We start from the raw sequence: 25,644 nt of genomic DNA, 5'->3' as shown, positions 1-25,644 counted from the left end.
TGCCCTAGGACTTCAGCGGGGGCTGAGATGTCCTCTGGGGCTCTGTAGGCCTTCCCTGAATTAGGGAAAAGGACCTACCCTAGTAAGGTGAAGCCCTAAGTGTCAGTGGAATTTCTCAGTTCTCCTAAGACACGGGCAGGTCATACACACCTGCAGATGGGAAAAGAGATGTTTTCTTCAGCTCTCCAGCTCCCTTCCAGGGGCAGACAGCTGCTGCTTCACCATCAGTCAGGCTCTGAGTTCCAGGGTAGGTGGAATGGCTCCCCCTACCTGTGCCTTGGGGGCTTCTGCTCTTTCCCCCTATCCCTCAAGCTGTTTTGGGAGCTCTCAGTGGGTGGGTGCAGAGCCTTGTGTTCTAGCTTCTGGGGAGTCTAAAGTCCCTTAACATCACATGAAATGTGCAGCTGCTGGTTCCTTACCAGTTTACTCTTTCCATTCTCTGTGCTGCCAACCATAAAAGCAGCTCTCCCAGGAGGTCATTGCCACTTTTTGTATTTGAGTTCAGAAGGTTTTTTTACAACCTGAATATTCTTATAGGCTTTAAAGAATTATGATTTTGTAGATTATCTGGCTCGTTCTTACTGTTAGGGTGGGAGCAATGTTCTCTTGTGACTTCCTATATCCCAAGTGGAAGTGGAAGCCAGCATAGCTTTTTCTATCAAGTTTTATGTTGGAAGGATTACAAGCAAATCCTAATTGTCTTTTTAATGTGTTCTCTTCATGTTCTCATAATCACCATTGAAAACAGCTTCACACAGAGGTGATAAAAAATTTGAAACCTTTTTTTATTTTATGACCACTCAAACATTTGCAAGAATTAAAGTTATATTTAAAGATTTTAATAGGCTTCCTTTTCTTTTATTGACAAATGGTATGTTGAATTTTATTTTATAACAATACAAACAGAGTTCAAATGCAAACTGTCTTTTGCATATCAAGTATTTGAATATGACAGTGAAGCTCCAATTTACAGAACATGCATGGCTAAGCAGCCACCAGGAAACTAGCTGGGGTACTAGTATGAGCAACCAGCCACAAAACAACACTTATCTATTATATATGAAATAGAGATTTGGGGCTACGCTGCCTAGAGCTGCACTCTCCAGGAACCCCTGACCACCTTCACCCCAATAAGTTGTACCTTGGGCTGTGTGCCCTACTCTGTGGGTATTTAGAATATGAACTCTGGTGCATCCATGAGTCCCTTATCCACAGTGGGAAGCTGAGTGCTTTGCGGCTGGCTGTTGATATAGAGATCCAGATGCCACTTGAGAGAAGCAGGGGCCCACCACTGAACCTTGCTACACTTGAGTCACCCTTCAGGGAGCCCTGGAAGAGACTGCTGTGGCTAGAGATGCCTGATCTTGTGTTCCTGCCACTCCAGGTTTGTCTGGCTGTGCAGAGGGCTGAGAGAATCATGATCTCACGGTCCATCTTAAACCATTGGTACACAGCAGTTGCTCAGAGACTGGGCGGACTCACACTGCTTCCGGGTCACTCCCCCCACCCAGCCCTTCTCTCACTTAATCCCGTGTTCTGAGTTTTGTTCTCACTTACAAGATAAAATGCAGATAAAAATGATAGATAAACAATGGCCAATGTTTTAGTACAAGTATATCTCAAGTATTGCTTGGGACCTACTTACATTAAGGAACTATTAATTAAAGAGTTATTCATTCTTCATCGGAAATCCTAATGTAACTGGGAGTCTTGTGTTTTTATTTGTTAAATCTGGAAAGTCAAGTCTTTTGGATAGAGCCAGTAATAAAGCAAACTTCTGATTATTTTTGTCTCTGGCTAGCTATGTTGAGTTGACAACATACTCAACTTCTCTATATGCATCAGCTCTAGCTATGTGACAGGGTTGCGTGAGACTCTGATGAAATAGTGGAAGTAAATCCTGTTGGTGTATTGTAACCTGCTCTACAGAGGTAAGATCCAGCATAACCATTATGGAACTCTAACTAAAGTGACTAAGCTCTGTTAAAAGTACTTCTGTGTTTCAGGCTGTGTTAGATAGGTTAGAGTAGTTAGGGGATTCTGAGCCTCGGTTTAAAACCTTCATCCCCCACTGAACTAGCTGTGGGATGCCAGGCAAACTACTCAGCATTGCTAAACCTCAGTCCCTCTCTATGTAAAATGGCGCTGCTGTTAGGACAGAGCTCATGGGTGCAATGTGCCAGTGCTTACTGGAACACTGGCAGGTGGCAGGTGCTTGGGGTGAGAAGGTCATGCCTGTTTTGCTAAAAGGAGACTTTGGTACTCCTTCCACCACATCAAACAGGGGAGGGTCTCCTCCACCTTTCATAAACATTTCCCTGAGATATTAATAGACGTCCCATAGTAAAAAAGTTCCTATGATCAAAAGTTTGAGGAACACTGCACATTACATGCACTGTTGAAGCTTCACACCCCACATTTGCACATCAAAGCTTCTGAGATGATCCATTACAGAGAAACACGTTCTATTGATTTTCCCAAGATTTCTTAAACATATTTATACATGCAACACCTCTTTTATGGTCCCTCTATTAACATCCTATGTAACTATTTTCACCTGCCAACAACCTTGTTATAAAAAATCCTTCCAACACAGGGAGAAAGCCAAGAGTTACTACTCTTACTGGGCAATGCAACAAGAAATCATTGAAAGTGATAAAAAGGGGTGCCTGGGTGACTCGGTGGGTGAAGCCTCTGCTTTCAGCTCAGGTCATGATCCCAGGGTCCTGGGATTGAATTCTGTGCAGGGCTCCCCGCTCAGTGGGGAGTCACTTCTCCTTCTCCCTTTGTCCCTCTCCCACCCCTCCTTGTGTGTGCACTCTCTCTCTCAAATAAAATAAATAAATAAAGTGATGCAAATAATCAACAGAAGCAGTGCAAATAGTGGTAAAACATCATGGAAGTTAGGGATTGGTATGATGTTAGAGGTGAGATAAACCTTCCTCTACTAAAGGGAGTCTGGAGATTTCCCCTCAGTTAGTCTGCAAAGCTGGAGGGACATAAACAGTATGTGAAGGCAGTGCAGTAGCTACTCTGACAACTGAAAACAGGGATCGGGGCAGTGGGGGCAGGGGCCATCCACAGAGAGGACTGCCTTTCATCACATATCCGTCTGTATACCTGATGTTAAAAGCTTGCTCATGAGTTACTTGGATAAAAATTTACAAATAAAAAACTTTGAATTCTCTAAGTTTTCAGGCTTGGTTAACTCTAGGCTGGACCAACCTTAGACCTGATGAAAAAGATACGTCTCAGGAATAAGGACCCCCAGGACCCCTCCACTGGCCAGTGACCTATGATGGATCACCGCTAGCCAACTGGAAATTCATGAACGACTTCCTACTTGCTCCCTTTCCGTCCGTGCTTGCTTTAATAATCTTCCTGCCCTCCCTGCCTTCTTTTCTTTTTTACATTTCACGCCATCCTGCCATTCTATATTGCGATGTAAGATTAAAAAGGAACTAATAAGCCCAGGGCAACTGGCTGATTGGTGAATTCAACTACCACACTATCTAGACAATACTAAGATTCTTTTTCCTCCCAGCAACGCCACATGTGCCTGCTCCCATGTGGCATTTTTCTTTTTTTGAAAAGAGATTCTGAAAATTCTCCAGTAATCCTAAAATAAGAAGAGTTTCAAAATGCAGCAGGCTTTAGAAATGGGCTCCAGATGTATTATCTAAGCTTCCTTAAATTGCCAAAGCAAGTCAGAGTGGCCTGACTGGCTGACTAAGTGACTAATTCTGCCTAGATTTAATTTCTGGGATCTTTTGGAATTCAGGTATCATCTAGATTAAAGCATTAGTCTTTTACCAAGAAATCTGAATTTGCTTCCCTCTTGGTGTATATGTGCAGCTCACATTAGAGACCAAATTTCATCCATCAAAACTCAGCTCAGAATTCATTTCCTTTCTGAAGCCTATTTCTCCCTTTCTTCTCCAAACACTTTTACTCATAATTGCCCATAAGTTCTCATACACACTTTTGTGCCAACATTTCTTATGCTGTTCTACAATCTGTTTACCTGTCCACCCTGACTTTACTAGAAGGTATATTTTGGACAAACAGATGGTGTGTATAATCCCTTCACCGTGTGTGGGCAGGACCTGTGAATGCGATGGGATAGCACTCCATTAATCAGGTTATAGTATGGGTAAAGGTGTGGGGATAGTCAGGCCGCGATTACCTTATTTACGTCAGGCTGTCGCAGCAGATGGGAGGGACACAGCACTGCTGATGATTTGATGTTAGCCCACAGAGACGGTTTGGACTTCTGATCTGCAGGACTGTAAAATAATAAATTTCTGTTATTTTAAGCCACTAAGTGTGTGGCAATTCTTTACAGCAGCAGTAGGAAACTGGTAGGGATTTCAACCCTGGCCCTGTGACTCCCAGTCATGTGGTTACCCTCATGGCTCCCCCAAGAAAAGAGGTGACCTGACCCAGATTTTCTATCCTGGATTTCCAATGTGAAGTGAACTGAAACCAGGATTAGAATGGAAGGCAATTGGAGCTAAAACATCTTAGCGCAATACCCAGAATTATGCTCTTAAATGAATTTCAACAGCCGAGGCCCTTCCCAAGGGCCTGATTACTCTTAAAGCCAGTGAGCCCCCTAGAATCTTCACAATCTCCTTTTTTCCCCCTTAAGTTAGCCAAATGCAGTTTCTTTTGCTTACAACCAAGAAAATCCTACCGGCCCTCACTTGGCCAGCACTTACTATCATCTCCCCAAAATACTCTCTTTGGCTTGACCTTTCCTTCCAAGTACTGTGCTTTGTCTTTACTTACATTTTAACTCTTTATAATAAATAAAACTTGATGCATAAACAATGAATCTTGGAACACTGAAATAATAAAATAAAGTTGAAATACATCCAAAAAAACCCAACAAAACAAAAACAAAACCCAAAATTTGATACTTCAACTCTTTACAATAACTCTTAGAATAATTCTAGGATCAGCTATTCTGAGACTGATTTCCCTTTAGGGAAACAGACACAAAGGGTTAACTTGCCCACTGTCATCCCACGGCTGTTTCATAGCAGCACTAGAATTTAAACATGGGTTTCTTAATTTCAAATGTCCATTACCCCAGCCGCCGATATATATATCGATATTGATAGATAGACAGGTAGATGACAGACAGTATTGACATGACAATATGTTAGTTTCAGGGGTATGACATAATGATTCAGTATTTATATATATTATGAAATTTCCACAAGTCTATTGAACATCCATCACCATCATAGTTACATTTTTTATTGTGATAAGAATTTTCAAGATCTACTCTCTTAGCAGCTTTTAAATATGCAATATAGTATTATTAATGACAGCCACCATAATGTACATTATACCTTCAGGACTTAATCCTTTTATAAATGAACTTTGCATTTTCTGACCCCTACCACTCCTCACCAGGCTATATTGCTTTAAAATAAATGATGTTTGTCAAAGATAGATGAAAGCGGTATTCGTCACAGAGAAAACAGAAGAATCTATGGTTAAGGGCAGTGCAGCTGTTGTAGAGAGAGAAGCCAGGGGGGGAGATTATTTGAGAAGGGAGGAACCCTCTGGCTACAGGAATCAATCCACCAATGCTGATTGTTCCCCCCAGTATTGTGTTCTGTCTGTGATATTTGGACAAAATATTATGGAAAAGAATTATGAGAAACAAAAGACATGCTTCCTGTTCCCCTTGACGATAAAGCCAATAGCAGCGAAGAGAAGGCCATTGGGAGGATTATAGGAGATAATGCCAGGAAATCTCTCAGCAAGGTGTTTGGCAAGTAATGAGGCTAAATAAACATTTACCTAATTCTAGGACTGACCAACATCTCTGTCAGAGAAAGACTCTTCCTTTAGAGGGGCTGGCCCCAGCTTGCCGCCCTGATCATATGTTGGTGGGTTTCCTGCTTATTTGTCTGAAGGCAATCTTATTTTCCCCCCTTTTAGACCCTCCGAGGGCTTTTCACTGTGAGCTCCCACAGATCGCCCCCTTCAATGCCTGTCAGACAATGTGGCGGGATGGAGTTTTCTCCCTCCACCTCCCCATTTCATGCCTTCCCAGAAGGCCATCTTTGACAAGGAGAGAGTGGAGGCAAAATAACGCGTCAGAGCCATGTAGTTAGCAGCGTTAGCTAGAGGACTGTTGATTCTCTTTTCGATGATTCCCTTTGAGGCTATCAGACCAATACCCTGGAAGGAAGGGAAGGGCTCAGAACACTCACCTGCAGCACCATCTAGGGGGACAGTCCAAAGAGGATGAGGTGGGGGCTGGGGGGGGAGCGCAGAGATAAAAAAATCAAGAGACAAAAGGGAGAACTGAAAGTGGAACAGAGAGGAGGTGGACTAAGAGGGATGAGTAATTCATTCATTCATTCTCTGGATATGTATGGGTATCTTTTCAGGGAATGTGCTTGTAGGAGAAGGCTCTTGCCCTCAAGGAACTTACATGCCAGTGAAGATGTGGACAATAAACCCGTGAACAAAAGGGCCAACAAGATGATTTCAGAGAGTTCCACGTCCTAAGACAAAGGTACAAGAGAATGACATAACAGAGAGTCTCTGGGGCAAGAGTGGGGGGATAAGGAGGCCTGATCAGGTCTCTCTGAGGAGGTCTGAGAGATGAGAAGGCAGCATGCAGAGATGAAAAAATGTTCCAGGAAGAACATTAATTGGAATTCAGGTATCGTCAACCAGCAAGAACCACAAGCCAGCATGGAGGTAAGGAGAAAGACTGGTCCAGGTGGAAAGAAGATGAAAGTTCAAAGTTTTGGCAGCCATGCGCCTGCCGTGGTCAAACAATGTCAAGTAGACCACAGGCCTGGGATCCAGGACAGGCTTGTTTCTGCTCATTGTTTGGAGTATAGGCATGATCGACCAATGTGAGAATTTTCTCTCAGCGGACTCTCCAGTCCACTTTTCCAAAGATCAAGGGTAAGGGCAGAGATAACTGTGCACAGTTTACAGATGAGAAACCCAAGTCGCATTAGCGAGATGGCTTTCCTAGAGGGACAGAGAAAATGCAGGGCTGAGTGAGGGTGAACCCGAGGTATGTCTACCACAGCCACTCTTTTCCTTAAGCCATGAAGATTTTCTCTGGATCCAGCGCATAGGCTGCCTGTTCTCCAAGAAGTCTGGCTTTTCGTTACTGTTTCCACAATGTCCTAAAGAAACCTTGAGTGACATTATTCCTGGTATTAACCTTTATTATTTGGCAGTTCTACCATTTTCCTTCGGTTTTCTGCCCACCTTTCTTTTTTTATGAAGTCAAACCTTCCTCCCCACACTTGAGTTATTCAGCCCACCTCAGCAGGCCTCTAGAGACAGAGACTTCTGCTCCAGGAGAGAATTAGACTTTTCCACATCTAAGAGAAATGGAGGTGGGCTTTTAATCACAGGATTCCTCACCAAGTACTCTGGAGCACGGGGTTGGAGGGGGTAGTCAGGGCCTAGCTCTTACCCCTCCCCTCTGCTTATTCTGATATTCCTACTCACCTGAGGGCAGACATCGTAGGGATCCTTGAACTTCTTAGAAGGTGCTAGAATTTTGTGGGGAGTCTGGTAAGAATGCAAATTCCAGGGCCCTACCACCAGAGGCTCTGTCTCAGTGGACCTGAGATGGGGCCCAGGAATCTGTGTTTAAAAGATATCACCATTCCCTAAGTATTAAAAGTAGCTTTGTTAAAAACAAAACAAAACAAAAAAGACATCTCCATTAGTTTTCTCTATGTCAAAATAAATCTGATTCTGGTGACATAGACTTAATTCATCTTTTAATTCAAATATGCATATTAGTATGAGTTTCAAATTTAAGATTTAAAAATTTAAGATTTCTTGAGTATAATTTGAATTTAATATTAAGTAAATATTAGATATTACTACTACTGAGAGGTAGATTAAAGAATATATATTATAAGAAGGTTGAAATGATATATTAAAGTAGATATAATTAATTTACCTATTTTAACTTGGTAATTAATTGACCCACAGCTAGTTATAAAAACAACTAAAATACCAAGTTGCTATTTCTCATTTATTTAATAAAAAAATAATTAGACTCAGCTTCAATCTCAGTCGGTCCTGAGGACCGCCCCCTTCCCAGAAGTCATAGAATTAAGAAGGCTTACACAGTGGGTGAAAAGTGGTGGGGGTCCCCTAACGTTCTACCATGGGTACTCCTGAGAACTGCATTTTTAAAGTTCACAGGTATCCCTTGTACCTGACAGTTCTCCTGCTTCCTGGTTGGGCTTGGGGTCTGGAGACCTGGCCAGGAGGGGAGGGCTGGGACCCTGGTGCCAAGTGCCCAGCCTCAGTAGCCAAGCAGCCAAGCAATTCTTCCTTCCACCGACCTGGCACCTTCTTCTGGAGGCCTCTGCATAGCTGTATGGGGGTTGTGTGGTAACACTACCAAGGGAATCCTCAGAATTCCTGTCCTTTCTAGTTGGGACACGTCTGCGAAATCTGCTTTTGTTATACATTCCCCCAAGGAATTTTGATTTCCAGAAATGCTGCCTTAAGGGAATATATTCTGGATTCCTGTGTTCATGCGTTCATTCACTCATTCAGCAAGTGTTTATAGACCTCCCCTCTGTACCAGAAACTGTTCTAGCCACTGAAGAAGCAGTGATCAAAACAGGCAGAAGTCCCTACCGTCACAGAGCTTACAACAGAGTGCTGCTCTATCATGAGGCAGACAGTGAACAAGCGAACAAAGAAATACATACGATAAAGAGTCAGGTGGCGATGAGGAAAAGGCATTCGGGGAAAGGGAAGAAGGATAGGGGTGCTCCTTTTAGAAGGGCAATGGGGTCTCCCAGATAAAGACATTCTCTGGGGCAAGCCCTGGAGGAAGTGAGAGCTCTCCAGGAAGAGGCTCTCAAGCAGGGACTAGCAAATTGCACAGGCTGAGGCTAGGGTATGCTTCGTGTCTCTGAAGGATGGTGAGGAGGTCAGCGTGGCTGGAACAGAGCAGGGGAGGCAAGACTGAGTTACATGGCTAGGCAGGGTCGATCAGAAAGCCAGCTGGGCCAGAGGAAGGACCTGGATTTTACTGGATGTCGAAGGATAAACCCATTTGGATCCCAGCAATGACCACCACAGCGTATGCTGCAGGTGCCCTGTCCAGAGCCCCTGAGGTTCCTTTTATTTGCTGTATGTCAGTCTCCCAGCTTCTGTGTGCCTTCAGAGACTGCATCAGAGCCATCAGTCCAAGGTGAGCCAGAATAGCCTAAAGACCTTAAGGCCTGCCTGGGAGCCAGGGCCCCAGGCCTATGCTGACAGCTGTGCTTGTCTCCAAGAGCCGACCCCCTCCCCTAGCCTGCTGACTGCCCCTCCTCTTTCTTTTGTCACTTGCACCAGATCTTTGGTTCCAGTTCTGCTTCTGGGAGAAACCCCGCCATGACAACACCCGGGAAGCTAATACCCTGTTAGCTCTCCATTTATCAGACCGTGTTCCCGGTTCCCCATGGAGCGCTTGGCTGGCAGCCTCCAGCAGCGATTCTCTGTAATTCCCACTTGCCTCCTACTCCCTCGGCTTTATCTTCTCGATACTTCTGGGTTTGAATCTCTCCCTCTCACTGGGAGTTCACAGCACCGTTCCAAGGAGGCAGCAGGGGTTACTACAGACATTCCCACCCAAGAGAGGCTTCTGTCTTGGCTTGGGCACCCACAGGCTGCATGGGCGAGGTGCCTGTGCCATCCGAGCTTCCTCAGATGGGGATTGGTGATAATCAAACCACCTGGCCAGGTGGTTGTGCCAGTTAAACGCCACAGAGCGTGGGAAGTGGGTAGCTTCACGGGAGCTGCTCAGCAAATGCCAGAAGCTTCCTTTCCTATGTTACTCTCAGATATTAAAGGGAAATGAACTGTGAGAGACTGTGGACCCTGAGAAACCATCTTGGGGTTTCAGAGGGGAGGAGGATGGGGGAGGCAGTAACAGGGTGATGGGTATTGAGGCGGGCACGTGCTGCGGTGAGCACTGGCGGTTATACTCAACTAATGAATCACTGAACATGGCATCAAGGACTAATTGTGTGCTATACAGTGGCTAAGTGAACATAAAAAACAAAACAAAACAAAAACCTCCTCCCTTTCCTCAAGGAGCTGGAGGGAGGCTTTCAAAAATGATCATATTAGGGATGCCTGGGGGGCTCGGTCTGCTGAGCATCTACATTAGGTCGGGTCATGATCCCAGGATCCTGGGATCGAGTCCCGCACTGGGCTTCTTACTGGGTGGGGAGCCTGCTTCTCCCTTAGCCTGCTGCTCCCCCTGCTTGTGCTCTGTCTCCCTCTCCCAGACAAATAAATAAAACCTTTAAAAAATGATTATGTTAATAGCAAACATACATTGTATACTTACTAATATTCCAGGAAGAGCACTAAATGCTTTGTACATGTAATTCCTCTGAGCTGTCTTGTCAGTGACTTACTTTAAAGTAGACATTGTATTTGTGTGTGTGTGTGCATATGTGTGTGTGTGTGAGAGAGAGAGAGAGATTACAGTTACGCTAATGCAGGCAGATCTTCAAGATATTTGGGCTGGATAAAATATTTTAGAAAGATGCAGAGACACCCCCAGCCTGAACTATGAGAAATAACTTGGAAGATCTACATCCCTGATCTGTCTGGTGTGCAGCCATGAGCAAGGAGGAAGACTGGTGCCCGATGCTGATTATAACATGCATGGAACCCTACCTCCATAGTCATTGTGTCCCTCCCATAGGAGATCTGCTGAGCAAAGCGGGTTGGAGCATAAAGGGACTGAAAGCTAGGATGTTGTGAGCCTTACGGATAAATGCTATGAGGACTTCTGGGTTTGCTTGTTAATAAACGTCTATAGGCGTGGCAGAGTTTTGAAAATTTCCTCCTTTTTACAATGCTGGCTAAGTTGCAGAGAAAGATTTGGCCATCTCTCCCCTACTAGTATCTGCCTAAAGGAACCTAAGCTATGTGTGAGATGACATTGGCTTGGTTAGCTCACAAAACATCCCATCAGGGAGGCACCACTGCTAAAGTAGTTGGGGAACTTGTGTGGACTCACAAGGAAGTGGCTGGAGCAGGGTCCAAGCCATACCCTCAATGCAGAGTCCCCTCTCCTGACCCCTCTTCTGATCAATACGCTTCCTGCCGGCAGAACCCCCTTCTGTTACCCACACCTCCTCCCTCTTTCTCCTTGGATGGGCAGCCTCAGCATGACTGACTTTTGGACTGGATAATTCTTTGCTGTGGAGCTGTCCTGTGTCTTCCAGGATGCTTGGCAGCAACCCTAGCCTCTACCCACTAGATGCTAATAGCATCTTTTACCCCTGTGGTGACAATCAAAAATATCTCTACTCACTGTCAAATGGTCCCTGGGGGGCTCCTGGTTGAGACGTACTGGCATAGAGCCTAACTCCTTAGCAAAGTGCTGCCTCTTCTTTAAAAAGAAAAAAACAAAACTATTTTCTTGAGTGCTTAGTGTCAGGGACTATGTCCAGAGCTTTCCTGATGGATTAGGGATCATGAACCACATCTCGCAGCTCAGGGTAATAAGATGTGGTGAGTACAGTGGCTCCAGGCTAAAGTATGAGGATCTGGCTCAACATTATTCCACAGGATATTCAAGACCATCACTTGGCTAGAGATGCCCTTATGCATATGTAACCCCTGTCAACAGACGGAAGCCAAATGGGTGTCTCACGGCCATGAGGTTGGTTTTGGCAGCGGTCCCTCACCTTGCCCTGCTAAAGGCAGGTGAGCTCTATAAGCTCTGATGCATGGAATTGCAACACAGAATGGCCGGGCCATCCATGCCGGTACAACGCTGACCCACACTCTCTGTAGCAACTCATCCAGGAAGCCAAACCCCAGCCTCTGAAGCAACAAATCCAGAATAGTCAGTCTTGGACAAGGACTACCAACTTCATTCTCTCTCTTTCTCTCTCTCTCTTTTTTTTAGAGATACCCATTCATTTGAGAGAGAGAGAGAGAGAGATCACAAGCAGTGGAGAGGGGCAGAAGGAGAAGGAGAAGCAGACTCTTTGCTGAGCTGGAAGCCCAACATGGGGCTCGATCCCAAGACCCCAAGATCATGATCTGAGCCGAAGGAGATGCTGAACTGACTGAGCCACTCAGACATACCTCCCCCCACCTCCTTTTTGTTCTCACTTCCAACTCCGCACCAACCAGAGAATGCCAGATATGCCCTTCCACCCAATCCCATGAGATTTTCTGCTTCTAGTGAGCCTTCCTCCAGCTTCCTCACACCGACAACCAGCAATGAGAGCATACCCAAAGCCTTCCCTTTTCACACACAGCACTTTCCCCTTCCTGTGCCTCCCTTTGAGTCTCTGCCCAATGCAAGTGATGGTGGTTGACCCCCTTGCAGTAGCAAGCTCCGAATAAACAGTCTCTGTGCGTTCTCATGAAGATGGTCTCCATTTCTCTCCAGTCTCCCCATCCCCTTGCTTCTGGCGAGTATGGCACAAGGGAAGCAGGTCTCAGGAGGAATTCTACCGCTCATGCAAATACTGCAGCAAGCAGGCGCAAAGAGTCATACAACATTGTTGTGTAGCTTTGTGGAAAACTCAGCCTTCAGTTCCCTAGCTAATTACTTCCAAATATCTTGTACAAAGCATCAGCTGGAGGTCAATGAGATAATATTCCAGATGAGAGAGGCAGAGAGCTTGACTCTCCTCTTGGAATCTAAATATCTCACTACAGGATCAAATAGGAGTCCCAGGCCTTGTACCGCACTCCACAGGGTTTAAGCCTCTGGGTTCACTCAACTCCTCTTCCTCTTCATTCAGGGTCATATTTATGTTCTTTCTACCTATATGGAGCACTACTATTGGACCAATGAAAAATGGCTTTTAATATCCCTGTTGCTAATTTATAAACACTCCAGCATGGATCAAAAGGGCCAGATTGGGAGGGCTACCTCAGAACTGTAGAGTCTACATGCCTAATCGGGGTTGTTCGTGCGCCGACAGTACCTGGAGGGTGAATTCCTGATAAGGGCTCTTTCAATGTTAAGAGCAGGCCCTAGAGCGGGGGCTCTGCACATTTTCTGAGCCAGAGTAACGTTCCCAGAGTAACGTTTACACATAATGTTTCCAAATGGAGGAAACCAGTGAGATGGAATACAGACCTCAAAACTCTGAAAACCAGATGTATGTAATATGATGACACATGTCCTTCTCTATTAATGTGCTGAGCATTACAGTCCTGTGGCGGGTCTCAGAACCGCCTCGATTTTGGGAACCATGAAGCCCAAAAATGACATTTCAAAACACCCGTAACCGTTGTGATATAAAATACAAATGTCTGTAACTTCCACTGTTTACAAATTCACAGGAACTTCTATAGTTGTCTGCATGCATGCTTAAAGGAAATTCTAAATTCTATAGACGTAGTGAACAAAAGTTGTCATTTTTTCTCGTCCAGTCCAAGTTCACAAACTCCCCTGAATTCTCTCCATGGGCCTCCGCAGAAAAAGTCCTGCTCCAGGGTGTAACTTAAATACTCATAGGCTACCCTATCTGTGTTGAAGCAAGTGGTAGTATGCCACTCTTCCATAATGAAGGACTGTCATTTATTTGGTATTTTATAGGCTTCCTCTCACCATGGGTGGAAGACAGGCTTTAGGGCAGAAGGAATTGTGTTGTGTTGACCGCTGAGTGTCCAGTGTCACAATGGTGCCTGGCACTTAGCAGGCACTCAGATATTATTTACTGGATGACAGGAACCCATGAAAGCAGCAAGGTCACATGTGCTGGAAGGGTCTCACCTGCCCAGGTGGTCAAGGGATGAGGTGCTGGACAGAGATGAAGTCAGGGCCTCCCTGGGAACATGGCCTGGGACAAAGTGAGGGCCACGGGGCTCACCCGTGTTTCTGAGACCAGACTGTCCTGGGAGCTCTAGGCCCAGTGCCCTCTTTCCACTCTCCCAGGATAATAGGCCCTCTCTTCTGGAACCTTCCTCCAAAATCAGCATTGTGGTATTGCTCCCCCAGCATTCTTCATCCTTCACTTCCTCTGGGTCAGGTCTGAAGATTGTCTTTGTCCAGGGGTCCAAGAGAATTTTTCCTTCCTCTTTCAGCTCTATTCCTCACCCTCGGGCCTTCTCTTTTCTCTCTTTTGTCTGTTAATCTATAATTCTCTCTTCATAAGACTATTTGATGACTGATTAAATCCAGAACTCTAATGAGCTCTAATGAGCCTCCCAGACAGTGGTGATAACATTGTTTTCTTGAGGACCAAGAGGGGTTCGTTTTTTTAGAAAACTCTCCCAACAGATAAAGAGCATTGTTTACAGAGAGAGCTTGAGAAGGGGTCTGAAAACCGTCTGAGCGTTCACAATCTCACCACATCTCCCGTTTCACAGTCTCACAACACTCTGTAAGGTATGTATTATTAGCCCTATTTCAGGAAACGAAAGATCCCAAAGGTTAGATAGTGGGCCTCGTACCACAGCTGGTGACTCCCAGAGGCAGTGGGTCTAGTTCTCCCCTGACCGCAGAGGCCATGTGCTTGACGCAGCTAGCGACCTTCGCCTCTCCTGGCTGGGGCCTAGGGCGGGCCGAGCTGGAGAAATCTGCCTCTGGACAGGGCTTCTCAAATTCATTTCCGTCCTGCCTCACATCAGCAAGTGGACCATACTGCGAGGGACTGCTTCCAATCTCTTGCCACAAATGACTCATCAGGTTTGCTGTACTTGAGCTGGTCCCACCCTGTTGAACCCATCTCAGCCCCAAAGTCAGGGCAAGGTGGGATTGCTAGCCCCATTTCCAGAGCTCACCCTCACATCCTGGGCTCACCTCCTTGCATACTGGGAACAAACAGTTCACAGCTGGGAAGCGCTTCCTGACCCACATTCGGGGAGCCTGGGTGCTGGACACCGTTGCTTGGCCATGCCCAGGTCTCGAGCGGGGCCCTGAGGTCAGGGCTGCTGTGCGGCCCAGGGGGCTGTCATTCTTCCTACCAAACACACAGCAATCTCTAGCTGTCTTCTCACTCAGACAACACACAGCTGGCTCTAGATAAATAATTTGACAACGCCCTCATTCGTGGGGAAGAATATCTACGACTCCTTGGAGATACTAAATGAAATATTTTCAAAGTTCCCTTTGCTCTGAGTGTGATGTTAATTACAGTGTATTTATGGCTGTTGCTATGTGTTTTGGCTAAGAGGCAGTTGAATCATTTAAGAGCTGCCGTCTCAACAGGGATTTTTAAGGTGTTTGGACATCTTTGCTGTCAGGGATTGTGCCTATAATTCTCCTTTCTTTGGGATACCCGTGGGGATTTCTGTGTGCCTCTGGTAAACAGATGTTTTTAATTAGTTTGCCTTGCTCAGGATTACCATTTTCACGGAAATACAAGTGTGTGGATTTGCTGCTATCTTTTTCTTTCAGCACTCAACACCTCAGGAAATATGTTTTCCAATCCATTTCTCTGACCCTTGGCTTATTTCCTTCCGGGCAGTTCTTCCAGTCTGTTTGGCACAGCTCACCTCTGGGAACCCCTTAAAGCCAGAAACACCCTTGGCTTGGCGGGCTTTCTTCTCAGACGCACTTTTTGAGTGCCATCTAGAGGCCGAAGTCAGGTCCTGGAAGAGACACGGATGTCTGGCTGGTAAAGCTGCATTCACACTCTTTAAAAAAACACTCCAAATGTGTGAGAAATGGAAGCACCTCAAGACAGCAGTCAAGGACATGGCCAGTTTGGGTCCCCCCAACCACCACCACCCAGAAGATTCTACTTAGAGCATAGCTTTGAGAACCTGTCAGATTTGGACTTGAACTCTGGCTCTGAGTGTTGCTAGCTAGGTGTCATGGAGCAAATTACTTAACCCTGGCCCTGCTGACTCTACTTTAATAGGGAGAGAATCATAATCTGGTGGTGAGATTAAACAACATAAAACATTTCCAGTGGGCATCACAGTAGCTGACGCGTGGGAACAGCTTATTTGTTACAATGGCCATTACTATTATTCACATTACTTAGTGCCTAGAACTCAACAGGTACTTCATAAATGGTTGTAGTAAAAATAACCAAGTCCATATTACCTGTCAACTGGCAAAGATTTATTAATTACCTCTTGTGCACTCAAATCTGTGTATTGAGTCTGGTGCTGAACAAAGTACTTAGGGGTGGTTATAGTTCTTTGTCTCGGAGAGCCTGGAGGCCCTCTGAGTGGAGAAACATGGCCAACAACATGGCGGTTCTGTTGGGCATAGAGGCTCGGGGGGAGAAGGGAGGTGGATGGAATGAGTGGCTGAGGAGGGTGAAAAGGAGGAAGGGAGCACTAGAGTGTGGTCTGGCTAGATGGAACGGAAGGAAATGAGAAGACCTGAGGTAGGAGAGGGCAAGAAATGTTTGCTGGCTACACGGGAGGCAAAAGACTAAGGTAGGGGTTTATAGAAAGAAAGTAGGGAGTCATTGTCTGCCATCGTATGTGCTAGATTTCCATGGCTGCTGGACAAATCACTACAACCTGGGTATCTGAGAACACTAGGAGTGCATTTCGCTCTCAGTTCTAAACTCTAGATGCCTGAAATCAAAGAGCCAACAGTTCCCTCCAGGATCTCTACGAGAGACTCTGTTCCTAGCCTTCCCTAGCTTGTGTTGGCACCAAGTGCCCCTTGGCTCATGGTCATATCAGTGCACTCTCTGTCATGGTGGCCACATGGCTTTCTCGTCTGTGAGGGTTTCCTCTTGCCTCTCTCCTGTCCGGACACCCGTGATGCCATTTAGGGCCCAGTAGATAATGCAGGGCAATCTCAACTCAAAACTCAACTCTTCCTGTAGTGCCTCTTTCCCCATTCCACACTGCCAGTCTCTCTGCCTTATAATCACTCACACAGCCTCCACTCCTACGCAACACCAGTGCCTCTTCCAAGAAGTCTTCCCTGACCAGCCTCCCTTTCCTCAAGAAGTTTTGCTAGGGACTTCCATGGCATCCTAGGTTTATTATTGTTGTTGTTGTTTTGCTTGGTGACTACTGGAGTTTGGCAAGTAGCCCTGTTCCATGTCTTTTAGGGGACCCAGGCTGACAGCAACCTTATCCTTTATCTCAAGGTTTCTAAAGCTGGCTCCTGAAGTTTCCACCTAGAAAATGACACATGTCACTTCTGCTTACATTTTATTGACTAAAGAAGTAAATAAAAACATCCATGCCCACCATGAAAGGGTTTGGGAAGTACGTATCTGTGCTCAGGAAGAGACTGGGAAACATCTGGTTGATGACACAGATGAAAAGCATAAGAAATGAGCCTGCTATAGAGTTCAAGTCCTAGCGAAGAGGAGAGCGTCTGTCCAGGTAAGCCCAGGCTCAGCCTATTAGGGTAGGCAGGGATTGATACAAGCTTCCTCATAAATTTAGGACAGATGCAGACAGAGGGAGGCAAGGGAGCAGCTGTCCGTGCCGTAAATCAAATTCATCTATTCCGTTCCTAAAAGTGGGGTGGGGTGAGGGAAGGACAAGGCCACCTACATACTTAAGAAGTTCAGCCTGGGATAGGAGTCAGTTCCACAGGCATATTCAAGGGATGCCTCTCAGTTCCCCGGAGGCTCTCTCTGCCCGAGGGGCTCACCTGACCAGAAAGAAGGGGCAGATGGGTGAGCCAGGCTCTGCACACCTTTCCCGGCCCTCCCAAGAATGTATAGAAACAAGGCCATCTGCAATGGCCTGATAGTCACCTCAAGAGGAGGGCCTGGGGTCTCACTGTCTCCTTGGGAAGGAGGAGCTGCCTGCAGACACCAGAGGGCAACCGAGGGGTCTCCTTGCCTGGGCTGCGGTGATAGAGCCCCAGCTCTGCCTCTTCCCTCTCGCAGAAAATGAGGCTTTGGATTCGGCACTTTTTCAGGGTGTCTGGCCTCCTTAGTGGCAGAAGTGAGCTCCACTGTGAGGAAGCATGACACAAGAAACTGGAGATCAATTAGGGAATGGCTCTTTGCTCTGTGAAAAGGTTGCTTTATGTAGAAAGAGGATCTGTCATGAAACTTAAGATACTTAAGATATGATCTGAGCCAGGAAACCCCAGTTTGTACACCACATGGTGGGGACATTTGCCTTTGTTATCTCAGGCTCATTGGCATATTGGACTCTGAAGAATAAGGAGCCATCACAATAAAAATATAACAGAAACTCTTTTATGGAGGGGGGGGGGAATCCTGGACTTTGGGACATGCAGACCTGGTACCAAACCCCATCTCTGCCACCTAGTAAGAGTGAGGTGGTCCTGAATTGGGAGAAGGCCCAGCTGAATTTCTTCAATGAGCCTGAAAGCTTGTACCCAGCTGCTAGGTCATGGGCTACCAGGCATGCAGCTCTAACCTGGTGCCTGGCACAGAGCTGGCTCTCGGTAAAATTTTGTTTTACCCCTGTTCCTCAAGGCGTTGACTGGGACAGTGTCTTCACTGTGTTTATAGGCTGTGTGTGTGTGTGGGGGGGTCTCTACAGAGACTTGTCCACCTTCAGACAGCAGAGTGAGCAGATTAGGAGGCTGAGGTGGAGGCTGCGAGAAGCTTCCGTCTGTAGCTCACAGCCCATGGGTGAGCGAAATCAAAGTGAAGGTAATTGCTCAGGCCTCTCCTAGGCTGTCACTGGGAGGGCCCCAGGCTTTCACCTCATGAAGTCAGATGGAGGAAGAGGACCATTCAGGAGACAGGTTGAGAAGTTCCTAATGTTTAGTTGCCAGAAACCTCTATTTGAGAAGGCACATTCTCCACAGAACTGAACAAGAAAGCTCCCCGCTCAAAACCAGGGAGGCGGGGGAGAAAGGGTCCCTAGGAGCAGCATGGGCTTATGCAGCTCCCTCCTTCAGAACCTCATACCCTGGGCCTCATCTGACCTCGCCTCGCTTTTCCCAGAGAAAAGTCAGGGAAGACAAGCTGCAGAATTCCGGGGCACTTAAAGGGGCATCAAGCTCTGCCATTGATGCTGGATGTGTTTCCTCCTCCTCCTCTTCCTCGCCTCCCCTTCCTTCTCCTCCTCCTTGTTTTCTTCTTCTCTTATTTATTTATTTCTTTTAACAGAGGCTACTATTCACTTTGAGGAATTTTTTCACTTTTTTTTTTTTTTTTTTCTCATCTCTTCTACCTCTCTGATCGTCCGACTGGTCTCCTTTTCAGACTGCTTTCCTCATTCCGGAATTGTGGAGGCCTTTCTAGTTTCCTTTCCTACTTTAGCTTCTCTCCCCAGGCAACCTGACCTTCTCCCCCACAGCTTCAGGAGATGCCACCTCAAACCTATTCTAAATCTGTATTTTGGGGAGAGACCTATGCTCACTTGCTAAATATGCACCCTCCCAGGACTGTCCCGCTGATACCCTGAGTTCAACTTGCTTTGGGCCAAACCTGCTTCCGGCACACACATACCTAGTTGCTCAAACCAGAGACCAGCATAGTATATTTTACTGCTCTCTACTGAACCCCACAGACAGTCAGTGACTGTTTTCTTGTTTCTTTTTACTGTCCCTTCCCTAGTTGCAACATCTATCATGTGCACCATTCTTTTAATGGGGTTTTGGCCTTTCAACTTGACCTGATGCAATATGTTCTTTGTAGGTGTCAACTGGGACATTTCATTACTTCAAAACTTTCAGTAATTCCCATGGTTCACAGGATAGCCTTCACTCTTCCTAGCAAGGCAAGAAAGGCACTCTCAGGTCTAGTCCCTGTCTCCCTGTTCCAGCCTCCTTACCCTCCACAGCCATACTGGATCAACATTAGTTGTCCTGGATTCCCGGAGCAGGTCACATGGCTTTAAACCTCTGTTCTCAGTTTCTGGAAAATCCTGCCTTGTGCTGTATACTTGGTGAACTTAAACACATCCTGTGATTTTTATTTTTCCTCTATAGACCTGTCTCTGCCTTTTGAAACTGAATTAATCACCACCCCCTCTGGGCAACTGCTCATTCCACTGCACACCCATTCTTGCGCTCAAAATTGCTTTTATGAGTTCATCTTTCCCATTAGACTGTGAGTGCTTGAGGGCGGGAACCCTAAGATCATCCTTGTATCATCAACTTCTGGCCCGAGGCCATATCGTCAATATTAAATAGATACCATGGCTCAGATCTTGAATGTTCCACAGGAGGCTTTCCATGCATTTGGAAGGAAGAGATACAGGAAAATCACATGTCCAGCCCTCATGTGGCTGCCCCACATGGCTCCTTGTTACCTGAGAGCTGCTCAGGAACCCCCATTTCCCCCCAACCACACCGTCCCTTTCAGTTCTATAAACATTCTGACCCCTTCTCTCTTCCTTCATGGTGCTCTGTTTTGCATTCCAATATGACAGCTAAGCTGATTTGGACTAATTAAGACTGAGACATCAAGGGCGGATAATGACATAAAAAACTATAGGCAAATTACATTTATGTAATATTATTGCTCCTAGGGTTATTTATGTTTTACTAAAAATAGCTACCTCTTATGAGTTTCATCTTCTGGGTTTTTTTTTTATTTTTTTAGAAACTTGGGGTTATAGTATGCATTTATTTTTGTATGCATATTACTAAAATAAAAAATATTGTTACATATGACAAAGAAAAAGAATCCCAAATAATTGTTGAACTTTAGCTTAACGTTTTTCCTAGCATAAGAGACATCAGTTTCTTTAAAAAAAAAAAAAAGTTGGGGAGCCTGCATGGCTCAGTTGGTTGGGCAGCTGCCTTCAGCTTGGGTCGTGATTCTGGGATCCTGGGATCAAGCCCTGTGTTGGGCTTTCTGCTCAGTGGGAGCCTGCTTCTCCCTCTGTCTGCCACTCCCCCTGCTTGTACTTTCTCTCTCTCTCTGTGTCAAATAAATAAATAAATAAATAAATCTTAAAACAAACAAACAAACAAACAAACAAACATAAAACAACAACCCTCCTAAAATTCTTTTAAAAATTATGAAAAACTGGGGCACCTGGGTGGCTCAGGGGGTTAAGCCTCTGCCTTCAGCTCAGGTCATGATCTCAGGGTCCTGGGATCGAGCCCCACATCGGGCTCTCTGCTCATCGGGGAGCCTGCTTCCCCCTTTCTCTCTGCCTGCCTCTCTGCCTACTTGTGATCTCTGTCAAATGAATAAATAAATAAAATCTTTAAAAAAATTATGAAAAACGGGCGCCTGGGTGGCTCAGTGGGTTAAGCCGCTGCCTTCGGCTCAGGTCATGATCTCAGGATCCTGGGATCGAGTCCCGCATCGGGCTCTCTGCTCAACAGGGAGCCTGCTTCTCTCTCTCTCTCTGCCTGCCTCTCTGTCTACTGTGAACTCTCTCTGTCAAATAAATAAATAAAATCTTTAAAAAAAAAATTATGAAAAACTATCTCATCACATTTGTTTAACTACCTGTCAGTCCCATTTGCCTTGTTAGAGACTTTACCTCGGAGAAGCATTTGACTCTTTCTGGCAATGAAATGTGGGAGAGGGTCTGCAGCAAAGTCTTAAAAAATACTTTGTTGTTGTTTTTTCTTTTTTACTCTTCTACCGACACTACTGCATCTGCATAGATACCTGTGGAATGGCAGCCATGAGGAGGGGCAAAAAAAACCAAGACGCATGAGAATCTCACTGCAGATTAATGGAAGTGACCCAGTTCTTCCATTACACTGCAGCTGCTGAATTAGCCTACATGGATGCTCTTTACATTGGGAATTCTTGCAATCTAAGTAAATGAACGTTGCTTTTTGGTTACTCTGGTGGTTCTTTGAAAAGACTAACAAAACTGACAAATTTTCAGCAAGACAGATGAGAGGGAAAAAAAGAGAAGACTCAAATTAATAAAATCAGGGTAAAAGAGGGGGTCCTCACTTACAGAAATTGACCTTATAGAAATAAAAATGATTATATGGCCATGATAATTGCAAACCAGCAAATTAGAAAACTGATTAAATGGACAAGTTTCTAGAAAGAAAAAAAAAAAAACCCACCAAAATGGACTTAAGAAGAAACAGAGTATCTGAATAGACATAAAACAAATAATGAGATTGAATTAGTAATCAAAGCACTGGGTGTGGTACATAAACAATGAATTTTGGAACCCTGAAAAGAAATTAAATTAAATTAAAAAAAGTATTCCCAAAAAGAAAAGCCCAGGACCAGATGGTTTCATTGTGAATTCTACCAATCTCTCTCTTTCTCTCTCTCTCTCTCACATACACACACACACACATGCACACACACACACACATTAAATTTTTTGAGAAAGAGAGACCAGGGGTGGAGGAGAGGGAGATGGATTGAATCTTTTTTTTTTTTTTAAAGATTTTATTTATTTATTTGATAGACAGAGATCACAAGTAGGCAGAGAGGCAGGCAGAGAGAGAGAGAGGAGGAAGCAGACTGTCACTGAGCAGAGAGCCCAATGCGGGGCTCGATCCCAGGACCCTGAGATCATAACCTGCACTGAAAGCAGAGGCTTAACCCTCTGAGCCACCCAGGCACCCCCGAGATGGATTGAATCTTAAGCAGGTTATTGACCAGCAGGGAAGAGAAAGCAGGGCTGAGATCATAACTTAAGCTGAAATCAAGAGTTGGCCATTTAACCTACTGAGCCACTCAGATGCCCCTATTTATTTTTAAAAAGTTTTTTTGTTGTCATTCTTATGTATGTCTACATGTATGTATGTTTATAAGTAAGTAATCTCTACACCCAATGTGGGGTTTGAATTTATAACCCTAACATTTGTTCTTCCAACTGAGCCAGTCAGGGCTCTCTTAAACAAGAATTAACACCAATTTTTCAAACAGTCTTCCAAAAAAGTAGAAGAATTCATTCTAAAACCAGACAAATACAATGTAGGAAAATTATAGATTAATATCCTTTATGAATATAGACTAAAAAATCCTTTACAAATTACTATCAAACTAATCTATCAAACATTAAAAAAATGATAGGTTTTGATACAAGATGGTGACATAGGAGGGTCCTAAAATATTTCCTTTCATGGAAACACTGAATCTACAGCTACATATGAAACAATTTTCATTGAAAAGGATCCATGCACTAGCTGAACAACTCCTACACATTGGATGAATGAAAGAAAACCCACATCAAAGGTGGTAGAAGAGCTGAGATATAATCTTGCCATAAACCACATGACTTCATGCTGTGAACCACAACCAGGAGAGAACTCACAAACTGAAGCTTCTCTATGAAGAAAAAGGGCTTGGACTGCACATCAGAAACCCCAGCTTAAATGATGGGACATGCACTAGTGAGACATGCCCCAGTACATTTAGCTTGGAATGCCAGTGGAGGCTAGTGCATTTGCAATTTCCCTCTGCCTCACTTCAGGTCACCAGTAGCTCCTGGAAAGGTGCTTGTACATGAGTCTGGCATCCTGATTTTTAAAGCTGGCCCCAATGGAACACTTGTAGATTGCCTTCTAGGTTCATGACTTCTGGCCTTCTAGGTTCATGTCTCTAGGTCCCACAAGCCTGAAAGAAAGGGAGAAAGAGTTCTTACCTACCTACCACCCCCAGGGCACTGCAGAGAAGCAACAAATGAGGCAGTCTTTCTGTGGAAGAGGCCTACTAGCTTATCTTCATAGTTGCACCATGAGGGGCACACATCTATAGGTTGACTGCAATCTTCTCCAGCGACCTAGGAGGGTGGGTACTATCTTTGCACTTTATAACATGCTCCAGAGCATTGGTATCTCCTGGAAGGGAACTACACACTGCCCTTGTTTTTATGTCTGGCAGTCCAGTTCTGTAGCTGCTGTCATAATCAGGGATGCCTCTTGATTACCTGGCTCTGGTAGTCAGTGGGGCTTATGCTTGTGGTCCCACAGGAATGTACATATTTGCACACTTTTAAAAGCTGCTGGAAGAGGATTTGGTTTTCAAATAGGCTGAATCTGGTTTCTGAGAGCCTACCTTTAGGAACAATGAAAGGTCTTGGCACATCCCCAGCTACTGGAAGCTATTAAAAATATAATATACTGCTTGGACAAGTACAAAAATTGGAGGGACGACAAAAAACCAGGGCAGGGTTGAATGACAAGTTTTGTCTCCAACATGAGGCCATTCCTTCAAGATAGAGAGAGGTGGTTGCTTCATCTACTGTATAGAAATAAACACAGAGAGTCAAGCAAAATGAAGAAACAGAGGAATATGTTCTAAATGAAAGAACAAAACAAAACCTCAGGAAAAAAAACTTTAATAAAATAGTGGTAAGGAATTTGCCTGAAAAAGAGTTCAAAGTCATGGTCACAAAGATGCTCACCAAACTGGGGAGAAGGATAGGTGAACATAGTGAGAACTTCAACAGAGATATGGAGAATACAAGAAAGAATCAAATAGAAGTCACAGAACTAAAGAATATAATAACTGTACTAAAAAGTACCCTAGAGGTATTCAGCAGCAAACTAGATGAAGCCAAAGAAAGGATCTATCAACTCAAAGACAAAACAATGGATTTCACTCATTAGAGCAGATGGGAACAAAAAGGTAGATAGCTTAAGAGACTTATGGGGAAACATCAAATGGGATAACAATCACATTATAAGACTCCTAGAAGGAGAAGAGAGAGAGGAAATGGCAGATATCATATTGGAAAAAAAAAAAAAAAACTAATGGTTAAAAACTTCCCTAATCTGCGGGATATCAGGATCCCAGCAAGCTGAGAGAGTTCCAAAGAAGATGAACCCAAAAAGACCCACACCAAGACACAATATAATAAGAATGTCAGAAGTTAAAGACAAAGAGGGAACGTTAAAAGCAGCAAGAAAAACACAGGGGAACCTTCACAAGACAAGCAGATTTTTCAGCAGAAACTTTGCAGGCCAGAAAAGAGTGGCACAATATAGTCAAAGTGATGAGAGAAAAAAATTTACCAACTGACTATACTCTACCCTGTAATGTTATCATGCAGAATTGAAGGACAGAGAGTTTTCCAGATAAGCAAAAGATACTGGAGTTCATTAGCACTAAATCAACCTTACAAGGTATGTTAAAGGGACTTCTTTAAACTGGAAATAAAGAGTGCTAATTAGGAACAAGAAACACTTAATGGAAGAATAAATCTTACTGGAAAAATGAATATATAGTAAAGGTAGTGGATGAATTACTTATAAGGCTCGTATGAAGTTTAAAAGACAAAGGTAGTAAAATAGCTATATTTTCAGAAATTAGTTAAGAGAAACACAAGAAAAAAAATTAAAAATCTGAAATCAGAAATGTGGGTGGGGGAATGAGAGTAAAGATATTGAGCTTTAGAGTGGGATCAAACTTAAATTTTATCAGCTTAAAACAGACTGTTACAGATATAAGTTGTTATATACAAACCTCATGGTAATCACAAACCTATAATAAATACACAAAAAATAAAGAGAAATAAATGAAAGGGTAACATTAAAGAAAGGTATCCAACCGCAAAGGAAGAGAGCAAGAAAAGGCAACAGGAACAGAGAGGAACTCTAAAAAGAACCAGAAAAAAATTAACAAAATGGGATAAGCACACAACTATCAGTAATTAATTTAAGTGTATACAGACTAAATTCTCCAATAAAGAGACACAGTGACTGAATGGATTAAAAAAACAAACAAACCCCAAGACCCATCTATCTATACACTGCTGACAAGAGACTCACTTTAGATATAAGGACACTTACAGGCTGAAAGTGAAAGGATGGAAAGAGATATTCCATGCAAATGGAAAATA

General features: G+C 44.5%; 1 long non-coding RNA gene across 1 annotated transcript in view; it reads right to left on the bottom strand.

The window, feature by feature from the left end:
* LOC309843688 overlaps positions 1-25,644 on the bottom strand; it is a 96,950-nt gene that overhangs the window by 49,962 nt on the left and 21,344 nt on the right. The window contains exon 2 of the long non-coding RNA XR_014300280.1: positions 4,187-4,286. This is a non-coding gene — a long non-coding RNA (uncharacterized lncRNA). The remainder of the gene's footprint in view (positions 1-4,186; positions 4,287-25,644) is intronic.

Source organism: Mustela nivalis (genome assembly GCF_964662115.1).
Source record: "Mustela nivalis genome assembly, chromosome: 11".
Lineage (NCBI taxonomy): Eukaryota > Metazoa > Chordata > Mammalia > Carnivora > Mustelidae > Mustela > Mustela nivalis.
This window is presented reverse-complemented; position numbering and strand designations above follow the sequence as displayed.